The sequence below is a fragment of the Ranitomeya imitator genome, chromosome 1 (genome assembly GCF_032444005.1).
Source record: "Ranitomeya imitator isolate aRanImi1 chromosome 1, aRanImi1.pri, whole genome shotgun sequence".
Lineage (NCBI taxonomy): Eukaryota > Metazoa > Chordata > Amphibia > Anura > Dendrobatidae > Ranitomeya > Ranitomeya imitator.
The window spans coordinates 679,720,542-679,732,763 of record NC_091282.1 but is presented as its reverse complement, the minus strand read 5'-3'; the positions used below and the strand labels follow the sequence as shown (position 1 = coordinate 679,732,763).

Genomic DNA, 12,222 nt, shown 5'->3' with positions numbered 1-12,222 from the left:
CTGCCAGGTTGGGTCAGTCACTATGTCGTCCACCACCTCGTTTTCCACATCCGCACCCTGCTCCTCCTCCTGACTTTCTGGCAATTGTGTCTCATCATCGTCTACCTCTTGTGACACTTTCCCACCATCGCCTTCGTGTGACCGTGGCTGCTCAAATCTTTGGGCATCGCTACTTGCGATCTCCTCTAGCCCCAGTTCAAGTTGACCCACCGAGAGTACGGAATCTTGAATGGGAAAACTGAACAGCTCTTTGGAGTAGTGTGGGATCAGTTGTCTCAGGGCACTCGGCTTGTTGGGAGGAAGGAGGATCAGAGTGAGGAATATCCAGTCCACACTCACGGCTACTCAGACTTGACCGTGTGGAAGACATGGTGGTGGGGGTGGTGGCTAAGTGACTGGAAGCATTGTCGGCTATCCAACCAACAACCGTTTCATACTGCTCTATAGTGTTGCTGCTGCGATCTCATAGAAACTGGGACAAGAAGGTCTAGCTAGAAGATGTGGGTCTTTGTTGTGGCCCATTTTCAGCTTGGCTGCGGCCTCGTCCTCTGCATGCACCAGTCCACTTCCCCGTCCCTTGCCTTGCCCTGCCAATTTTAAATGGACTACTGAACTATTTAAAAAGCTCAACACAAGTGTATTTATTTGGAGCAAAATTATATCTCATCAGTATGCCTTCAAAGCTACTATTTTTCCACCACAGATACAACAGGCCTCAGCCTGACATAACAGACTGTATAAATGTTTTTTTGTTTTTTTAGAATTTTTTTTTTTTTTTAAAGAGTGGAACAAGGCTAGCAGACAGAACTATGAAACTCATGCCTGCGAAGCTACGATTTTTCCACCTCAGATACACAAATCCTCAGCCCCTGACATAACAGACTGTCTAATTTTTTTGGGTGTTTTGGAGAATTTTTAAAATAAGAGTGGAACAAGGCTAGCAGACAGAACTATGAAACTTATTCCTGCGAAGCTGCGATTTTTCAAACACAGATACACCATGCCTCAGCCTGACATAACAGACTGTATAAAATATTTTTTGGGGTGGATTTTTTTTTTTTTTTTAAAGTAGAACAAGGCTAGCACACAGAACTATGATACGTATGCCTGCAAAACTACTATTTTTCCACCACCGATAACCACCGATACACCAGGCCACAGCCACAGATAACAGACTGTCTAATTTTTTTCTCTTGTATGTGAAATTTGGCAAAAAATAAAAAATGAGTACAACAAGGCTAACAGACAGAACTATGAAACTTATGCCTGCGAAGCTACCATTTTTCCACCACAGATACACAAGGCCTCAGCCTGACATAACAGACTGTATAAAATATTTTTTTTGGGGGTGAATTTTTTAAAATAAATAATAGCAAGGCTAGCACACAGAACTATGATACATATGCCTGCGAAACTACGATTTTTCCACCACCGATACCCCAGCCGTCAGCCTCAGATAACAGACTGATCTAAATGTGGCCTTGATTTTTTTGGGCACGACTAAATTGTGTCAACAAGTTGGCTATGACACACACAAAAAAAGATTTTTTGGCGCACTCACATTTGGTGTCTGGGACAAAAAAAAAGTTAGATTTGCACGTTCTTAGATTTCAATAACCTGGCTGTAGTAGGCAGCGTGATCAAGCAAATTAATGTTAAAATAAGGGGCTATGGATTGCTTTAGATTAAAAGGAGCAAGTGTCAGGTGAAGAAAAAAAAAGCCACAGAAAACTGCAGCTAGATACAGTTAGGGCCAGAAATATTTGGACAGTGACACAATTTTCGCGAGTTGGGCTCTGCATGCCACCACATTGGATTTGAAATGAAACCTCTACAACAGAATTCAAGTGCAGATTGTAACGTTTAATTTGAAGGGTTGAACAAAAATATCTGATAGAAAATGTAGGAATTGTACACATTTCTTTACAAACACTCCACATTTTAGGAGGTCAAAAGTAATTGGACAAATAAACATAACCCAAACAAAATATTTTTATTTTCAATATTTTGTTGCAAATCCTTTGGAGGCAATCACTGCCTTAAGTCTGGAACCCATGGACATCACCAAACGCTGGGTTTCCTCCTTCTTAATGCTTTGCCAGGCCTTTACAGCCGCAGCCTTCAGGTCTTGCTTGTTTGTGGGTCTTTCCGTCTTAAGTCTGGATTTGAGCAAGTGAAATGCATGCTCAATTGGGTTTAGATCTGGAGATTGACTTGGCCATTGCAGAATGTTCCACTTTTTGGCACTCATGAACTCCTGGGTAGCTTTGGCTGTATGGTTGGGGTCATTGTCCATCTGTACTATGAAGCGCCGTCCAATCAACTTTGCAGCATTTGGCTGAATCTGGGCTGAAAGTATATCCCGGTACACTTCAGAATTCATCCGGCTACTCTTGTCTGCTCTTATGTCATCAATAAACACAAGTGACCCAGTGCCCTTGAAAGCCATGCATGCCCATGCCATCACGTTGCCTCCACCATGTTTTACAGAGGATGTGGTGTACCTTGGATCATGTGCCGTTCCCTTTCTTCTCCAAACTTTTTTCTTCCCATCATTCTGGTACAGGTTGATCTTTGTCTCATCTGTCCATAGAATACTTTTCCAGAACTGAGCTGGCTTCTTGAGGTGTTTTTCTGCAAATTTAACTCTGGCCTGTCTATTTTTGTTATTGATGAATGGTTTGCATCTAGATGTGAACCCTTTGTATTTACTGTCATGGAGTTTTCTCTTTACTGTTGACTTAGAGACAGATACACCTACTTCACTGATAGTGTTCTGGACTTCAGTTGATGTTGTGAACGGGTTCTTCTTCACCAAATTAAGTATGCGGCGATCATCCACCACTGTTGTCATCCGTGGACGCCCAGGCCTTATTGAGTTCCCAAGCTCACCAGTCAATTCCTTTTTTCTCAGAATGTACCCAACTGTTGATTTTGCTACTCCAAGCATGTCTGCTATCTCTCTGATGGATTTTTTCTTTTTTTTCAGCCTCAGGATGTTCTGCTTCACCTCAATTGAGAGTTCCTTTGACCGCATGTTGTCTGCTCACAGCAAAAGCTTCCAAATGCAAAACCACACACCTGGAATCCACCCCTGACCTTTAAACTACTTCATTGATTACATGTTAACGAGGGAGACGCCTTCAGAGTTAATTGCAGCCCTTAGAGTCCATTGTCCAATTACTTTTGGTCCCTTGAAAAAGAGGACGCTATGCATTACAGAGCTATGATTCCTAAACCCTTTCTCCGATTTGGATGTGGAAACTATCATATTGCAGCTGGGAGTGTGCACTTTCAGCCCATATTATATATATAATTGTATTTCTGAACATGTTTTTGTAAACAGCTAAAATAACAAAACTTGTGTCACTGTCCAAATATTTCTGGCCCTAACTGTATATATTAAATAATCAGCAGCAGACAGTAATGGAGCTTTTGGAGGTATGCAGTGAGAGCTATGTACTATGTACGCACATACAGTGCCTGCAGGCCTTGCACTGATGTGGATATGCGCACATAGACTCCCCTGCCTACCTAGCGCTGCAATCTCGGGACCCCCAAATTAGCCCTAAAAAGGACTGTTGGTTTCTCAGGAGTTGTGGACTGAACAGTTGCAGACCTACACTATTAAAACACGATTCTGACCCTATCTCAGCAGCAGCTCTCCCTACACTCGATAAGTCCGGAGCAGAATGCGGCGAGTAGGGCGGCGCCAGGTTTCTTATAGACCTGATGACGCTGTGCGGCCACCCAATTACTGTAATACCACAACAACGATGGCCTCGGCATTACAGTTCATGGCTGACAATGCCTGCACTGTCATCGGCGCTCTAAAGAGCGCCTGAATTGCAGGGCGGAGACCCGAGCTCCCTCCGAATAATCCCGGAAATACTCGGTGCTCGGAGAGAACACCGAGCATAGTGATACTCGGGCAAGTACCGAGTAGTGGCAAGCACGTTCGCTCATCACTAGTTTTTAGACATTTCCCAGTTTAATCAATCGTAGATGTATTTGTAACTCCAGAAGATCCCGTGTTCCATGTTGCTTATTAAATTTAAAGAATTTGGGATTCTTCTGGAGGAAAGACATGATTTGGTCTTTTAAGATCACAAACTGTAGAAACACCGACGACGGAAGTCTATCTCTTAAGTTGCTGAATTTTAAAAATGAGCTACCGTCGTAGATGTCCTCCAGCTTCGTGATACCATTTTCCTCCCAGATAGTACAGTAGGTAGAGTTGAGTTGTTGAATGCATAAATAGTAGAAAGAGGAATTTTTATTAAGATTGACCTTCATTCCTCTCCTAGGCCTAGATAGCCTCCCCCAAGCATAAGTAGTGGCCTGGAAGATAGGGTGAGTGAGGGAGTCAAGTTGGCCAGTTAATGTTTTTTTATAAGTAAATCTTTGGGATGTTTATTTTTGTTAAGGAAGGTTTCCATTTCTAACCATGCAGGGGATTTAAATGATGTAAGCCAGTGTTGACTTAAAGTCGTAAGGTGGTGAGCGGTTATGTTAGGGATTCCTAGACTGCCATATGCTTTCTTTTTATAGGTGATACTTAAAGGGGTATTGGGTTTTTTATTGTTCCAGATAAATTTGTTGATGGTTGTTTGAAGAGAGGTGAGATAAGAGACTGAAATAGGAAGAGGAATAGAACTCAAAACATTTAAGATTTTCGGTAATGTGATAATTTTGACTGTAAAGACCTTGCCCCACTAGGAGAGGTCTTTGTCACCGAAGATGTCAATATCATTATAGTCTTTATTAAGGTATTAATATTGTTTGTTACTAGATTATTAAGGTTATTGGTAATCTTGATATCTAGATAGGTGAGTTCTATATTAGCCCAGTTAATGGGAGAAGATTCTTTGATTTTTTTTTTTCTTCATCTAGGTTTAAAGGGAGGATTTTAATTTTTATTATGTTGATTTTGAATTGGGAGAGAGTTGAGAATGAGTCCAATAAGTTATGGAGTTCCTTTATGGAATTGAAAGGATCTGTTAGTGTGAGAATGATGTCGTCGGCGAACATACTAATTTTATAGTGGCGGGATGGAGTTTCCAATCCTTTAATTTTGTTGTTTTGTGTAATAATTTGGGCAAGGGGCTCCATGACCCTAATAAAATGAGTGGGGACAGGGGGCACCCCTGCCTTGTACCGTTTGATATAGAGAGGGAAGGTGACACGTGATTGTTAGAGACCATTTTTGCTCTGGGATTAGAGTAGAGAGCCATAATTGTGGAGACTAAAGATTCATTGAATCCAAATTTGATCAGCGTCTGTCTTAGGAAGCCCCAATCCAGATGGTTTAAAGCTTTCTCTGTATCCAGAAAGACAGCCAGGGTGCTTTGTTTAAGGTACCTTCACACATAACGATATTGTTAACGATATCGTTGCTATTTGTGACGTAGCAACGATATCGTTAATGAAATCGTTATGTGTGACAACGACCAACGATCAGGCCCCTGCTGGGAGATCGTTGGTCGCTGAATAAAGTCCAGAACTTTATTTCGTCGCTGGACTCCTGCTGACATCGCTGGATCGGCGTGTGTGACACCGATCCAGCGATGTCTTCACTGGTAACCAGGGTAAACATCGGGTAACTAAGCGCAGGGCCGCGCTTAGGCTACGTTCACATTGGCGTTCCGCCAATGTGCGTCGCTGTTGCGCCGGCGACGCAGCGGCGACGCGCCGCTATGTTTAACATAGGGGACGCGTGCGTCGTTTTGGTGGCGTTTTTCGCCACGTGCGTCGTTTTGGTGGCGTTTTTCGCCACGTGCGTCGTTTCCGACGCTAGCGTCGGACGCAAGGAAATGCTACATGTAGCATTTTCTGTGCGTCCGATTTTCGTCGGAAAACGACGCACGCGTCGCAAAACGCGCGCGTTTTTGCGCGCGTTTGCGTGCGTTTTAGCGTGCGTCGCGCGTTGCGTCGCCGACGCACGGCGGCGCAACGCTAATGTGAACGTAGCCTTAGTAACCCGATGTTTACCCTGGTTACCATGCTAAAAGTAAAAAAAAACAAACACTAGATACTTACCTACAGCCGTCTGTCCTCCAGCGCTGTGCTCTGCTCTCCTCCTGTACTGGCTGTGAGCCGGAAAGCAGAGCGGTGACGTCACCGCTCTGCTTTCCGGCTCACAGCCAGTACAGGAGGAGTGCAGAGAAGCAGAGCGCAGCGTTGGAGGACAGACAGCTGTAGGTAAGTATCTAGTGTTTGTTTTTTTTTACTTTTAGCATGGTAACCAGGGTAAACATCGGGTTACTAAGCGTGGCCCTGCGCTTAGTTACCCGATGTTTACCCTGGTTACCGGCATCGTTGGTCGCTGGAGAGCGGTCTGTGTGACAGCTCTCCAGCGACCAAACAGCGACGCTGCAGCAATCCGGATCGTTGTCGGTATCGCTGCAGCGTCGCTTAATGTGAAGGGGCCTTTAGTATAGTTGGCTAATTTGATAAAATTAATGATTCTCCTGGTACCCTCTGAAGAGTGGCAACCATTGACAAACCTGATTTGGTCGTTACTGATTAAGGTAGGCAGTATCAGACCAAGCCTGTTTGATAATATTTTAGCGTATATTTTAATATCAGAATTGACTAGGGATATGGGTCTGAAATTAGAAATATCTTCAAGGTCTTCTTTGGGTTTTGGGATTAATACAATGGATGCCTCAAGCATTTCAGCAGGGAAGGTACCAGAAGATGAGGCCATGTTGAAGGATTGCAAGAGATGAGGAGAGAGTATGTTGTACAAGGACCTGTAGTAGTCATTGCCAAAGCCGTCAGGTCCCGGAGAGATTGATGACTTAAGCAATTTAATGCAATCCTCTATCTCCTCCAATTCAAAGGGAGCTGACAGGGCTGTCAGATCCTCTGAAGAGATTTTTGGAAGGTTAATTGAAGAAAAATATGAGGAGATGGCGTCTTGGTGTAGTTGAGAAGAATTTCTTTGAGGATTGATTTTGTAAAGTTTGTTGTAGAATTTTGTGAATTCATTGGCAATATCTTGGGGGTGGGATAGTATTGTTCCTTTTGTGTCTTTTATTCTATTCTATTATGGATTCTCCATTTTTTTATACGATTAGACATGAATTTGGTGGGTTTGTTTAATGAGGTGTACATTCTGTATTTAGAGTTTTTGACTGCTGCCTCATAGCATTTGCAGCTTTCAATTAAACGTCACAGTAAGATGAGGTGGGTGAGGGATCGGTGTAGGACCCCCTTACTGGGAGTCCGGATGCCACATGCAACACCTCTACCTGCTTTCATGCTGAGCCACACTCAGGTGGCACAAATATCAGTTTTGTAGACTACCATTGTCAGAAAAATTTAAGGATAGTAACACGGGAAGTTGAGTCCAAGCAAGTGGAGGCCTGACGGTCTCGGAGGCCTACTGCTACAGGCAACACACGTGAAGGAGACCCAACCAGGAGTGTTCACATTTCCAAAAATTATTTGTAGACACCACCAAAGTGGCATCAATTTCACCACAGTAGAAATTGTATAATAGGGACCAATAGGTCTTCAACTAAACCCAATCCAGCAGATGGACACCCAACCAGGAGTGTTCACTTTTCCAAAAATTATTGACAGACACCACGAAAGTGGCATCAATTTCACCACAATAGAAATAGTATAATAGGGACCGACAGGTCTTCCACTACACCCAATCCAGCAGATAGACATCCAGCCAGGAGTGTTCACATTTCTAAAAATTATTGGCAGACACAAACAAAGTGGCATCAATTTCACCACAGTAGAAATAGTATAATAGGGACCGATAGGTCTTCCAGTAAAACCCAATCCAGCAGATGGACACCCAACCAGGAGTGTTTACATTTCAACAAATGAGGGCCTTGCACCACAGAAGTGGCATCAATTTCACCACAGTAGAAATAGTATAATAGGGACTGACAGGTCTTCCACTACACCCAATACAGCAGATGGACACCCAACCAGGAGTGTTCACATTTAAACAAATGAGACACTTACGCCACAGAAGTGGCATCAATTTCATGAGAGTAGAAATAGTATAATAGGGTCCGACAAGTCTTCCACTACACCCAGTCCAACAGATGGACAACCAACCGATGGACAACCAACCGATGGCCAACCAACCAGAAGTGTTCACATTTCCAAAAATTATTGGCAGCCACCACAAAAGTGGCATCAATTTCACCACAGTAAAAATAGTATAATAGGGACCGACAGGTCTTCCACTACACCCAGTGCAGCAGATGGACACCCAACCAGGAGTGTTCACATGTTAAAAAATGAGGACCTGACACCACCGAAGTGGAATAACTGTCGAGAGAATAGAAATAGTATAATTGGGACTGAGACATCTTCCACTGCAGCTAACCCAGCAGATGTAGACCAACTATGACTGTTCACAACTCTTCAGCTGTATGACTGCAATCTCCAAGGCATATCAATTTTAATACTGCCTGATTGCGGTGAGCCCTGGCTGCGCAGTACGGTGGTGGTAGGTATTTGCTCTGCACTGTTGGAACACGTGTCTTAAGGCAGAGGTTGAGGGCGCACATGGAGGCCCTAGGGATGATAGAGGAGGTAGAAGCAGTGGAGAAAGTGTTAAATGTAGAGTTATGTCCTGCAAGCCTTGAGGATTCTAAGACTTGTGGAGCAGCGCCTGTCTCCACAGCCACCAGAATCACCCAGTAGCCAGTCAGTGAAATGTAACGCCTTTGGCCATGCTTACTCGTCCAAGTGTCTGCAGTGAAATGAACCCTGGCTGATAGATATTTTGTCAAGGACTGGGTGATGCCTGCGACATGTTGGTGTAGCACAGGCAGAGCTTTCATAGAAAAGTAATGGTGACTGGGTAATTGGTACTGGGAGACTCCGACGGCCATCAGATTTCGGAAACCATCTGTATCTACTATGCGGAAAGGCAGCATTTCCGTAGCCAACAGATTGAGATGGAGTTCAACCTCAGCTTTGTCATGCGTAGGAGTGAACATTCTTTTACGTGACCACAACTGTGGAACCGTGGGCTGGCGGCAGTGCTGAGAGAGGGCGGAGTATGGTGAACTGGACAAACTGCTGGACCGTGAGAGAGATGCAGGCGGAGATATTACGGTGGATTGAGAAACTTGTGGTGTGCTCGTTCTCTAAGATCAGTCAAAAACAGCAGTCATGTCTGCTTCTGTTATAGTTGACGGCGGGCTCTCAATCAGTGTGACTGGAGCGGGTAAAGAACCCGAGTTTCTGCGGTCGAAGACCTGCATCTCAATAGTTGTCACTGTAACAGAGGAGAAGGAAGAAGCAGCAGATGCGATTGATGGGGTGGCTGATGGTTGTTGAGGTCCGCTGGTCCCCATTTTTGCACAGTGAGATTCCCACAGTAAGGCTGGGTTCACATTGCGCTAGGTGTGTCCGTCTAACGGACTCGTTTTTAAGTAGTAAAAACGCAATGTAACGCACATACTAACGCGCCCATAGACTTGCATTGTCTGACGCATCGTGACGCATCCCTAAATTGGTATGCGTTTGTCACATAACGTTTTTTTTCTGACGGACCTTCAACGCGGCTTGCAGCGTTTTCGGGTCCGGCCAAGCTAACGCACTACTAACGGAAGCGTTCATTCTGCCATAGAAGGCTGTGGCAAACGCAGTCAGACGCAAATCATGAAAAATTTCCAAATAGGACCACACGTTTTAATAGCGTTTGAGGGTGGTCACATGTGGTCATGTGACAGGAAATGTGATTTCGGCCATTAAAATATCCCACTCACACAAAGTCTCCTGCACGTGACAGAGTGTTTTGCCGTAGCTCTTATAAAATGTAAGTACATTTCTATATATTATATATCTCTGTATACATCATGGGAGTCTGTAATGTCCGTCGGATGTGTGTGTACTAAAAATGTATTGTTTTGTTGCACACAGATGTCGGATACAGATGTCAGCAGCAGCAGCAGCGTGTCTGCGATTTTTTCTTCTGAGTCGGTAGGCTTGCACTTTAAAAAACCATGTTGTGTGAAACTCCATTGTATTGAGCTAGGCATAACAATCCTGTTTATTGTTTTATTGTGAATAGGAGTCTTCTGAGCCCGAGGCTGCTAGACCTCCCCCCAAAAAACACGCAAAAACAACAAAGGTACATAGCACACATGTTGAATTTTTCATGCATAAATTTATTGATCCAATGAATGTTAACATTATTTAATGTTAAAATATTTTTTTTTACATTTTACATACACAATAGGTTGTGGCACAAGGAGGACAAAAAAGAAAAAAGGTCCCTAGACGTCTGTCGTCGCCACAACTGCCAGTGGTAAATATAAAACTAGAAATATTCTATCCAATATTTACCAACAATCTATCTATTCACTTTCTATCTACTATATCTATAAACTATCTATCAACTATCTATCGCTCCATCTATTTGTCTATCTATATCTATGTATCTATCTATCAATATCTATGTATCTATCTATCTATATCTATCTATATCTATGTATCTATCTATATATCTATCTATCAATATCTATGTATCTATCTATATCTATCTATATCTATCTATATCTATGTATCTATCTATCTATATATCTATCAATCTATATCTATCTATCTATCTATCTATCTATCTATCTATCTATCTATCTATATATCTATCTATCAATATCTATGTATCTATCTATCTATATATCTATCTATCAATATCTATGTATCTATCTATCAATCTATATCTATCTATCTACATCTATCTATCTATCTATATATCTATATATTGCTATATCTATGTATCTATCTATCTCTGTATATATGAATATGGCCATCCAGTGAAATTGACACTATCAACATAACGTTTTGTGTTTACATAGTCCAAGTCAGCGACAAAAAAAAAAAGGATTGTCGTTGACGAAGAGCCATTGACTATCCACAATGAGACACTTATTAACCTTGTGGAAGCCAACCCCTCCATATGGGACCAGAGCGACAGCTCCCACCATGACATCGTGAAGAACCGGAAGTTGTGGGATCAAATAATCTGTCACTTTGATCCCCGATACATGGAGAAGTCGACAACCTCAAAGAAAAAAATTGGTAAATATTGGTGACGTAACATCGGAAAATGTTTAAAAAAAAAAAATTTTTCTATCCTATCAACCTATCCACTTGTTGTCTGCTATCTATCTCTCAATTATCAACTATCTGTACACTATATATCTATCTATCTATACACTATTTCTACACTATTTCTTATCTAACAACTATCTATCTACTATTTATATATCAACTATCGTAGCAAACTATGAACAATTTTTCCTATATCTTAACACAATCTACTATTTTTATATATTTTTTTTTTAATTTAAAGCCGATGCTGTCCATACCCGTTGGAAGTCCATCCGCGATCGCTTTGTCCGTGACTACCGAAACAGTCAGAATGCACCAAGCGGATCAAGTGGCAAACGGGTGACACCGTATGTGCATTATGACCAACTGCTCTTTCTTCAGAAAACAGTGTCTCAGCGCTCGTAAGTACAAGAAGGTCTGTGTGCGAGACTAAATTGTTTAAAGGAAAATAAGTAATTTTTGTTTTTGGGTTACAGCACGATATGCAGTACCGCTGCTCCTAGACCAGCAGAGGAACTTGAGCCTTCTTCAGTGGAACCAACGCAACCTGAAGATGTGTCTGGCATCAGCGAGACACGATCTGCGGATAGAAGCACTGTTGCTGCAGGTGTGAGTGCCCGGTTGCAATCACAGCGTGGACGCAAGCGAGCATCTCAAAAAGATGAAGCAGATGCAATTATCGTGGATGGACTCCAACGGGTAGAGGACATGTGTCGCAGTGAGCTCAAAGACCTGAGACGAGAAATTACCGAGCTGCAAGCACGCGAGTCTGTCTACTCTGCTAATGAGTGGAAGCTACTTTTATTATTCTATGTGCCTGTAGTACAAAATATCCCGGCACATAGAAACCTTATGTTTCGACAAAAACTTAACGAGCTTGTAGAGGAATTTGTGGGCACCGAGGAACCCGCTCCATCGGGAAGAAGAAGACTGGACATGCCGCCCTACAACCCTCAATATAGAGGCCGGGGTGAAACGAGCGTGGAACCTCAAAGACAATGTAGCAGTCCATCATATAGTTGGGCAGACAATACTCCCGTGCAGTACCAAAGTCTTTAGTACAGTTCACTGTCCACAGCCAGGTGCAATTACCGCGTTGCAATTTTTTTTTTTTTTTTTGGG

General features: G+C 42.8%; 1 long non-coding RNA gene across 1 annotated transcript; it reads left to right on the top strand.

Annotated features, from left to right (window-relative positions):
* The first annotated feature begins 9,673 nt into the window (after window positions 1–9,673).
* LOC138658033 (uncharacterized) lies at window positions 9,674–11,898 on the top strand. The gene is made up of 4 exons (XR_011317302.1): window positions 9,674–10,117; window positions 10,226–10,294; window positions 10,845–11,067; window positions 11,342–11,898. It is a non-coding gene; the product is annotated as an uncharacterized lncRNA (long non-coding RNA).
* Window positions 11,899–12,222: the final 324 nt, after the last annotated feature.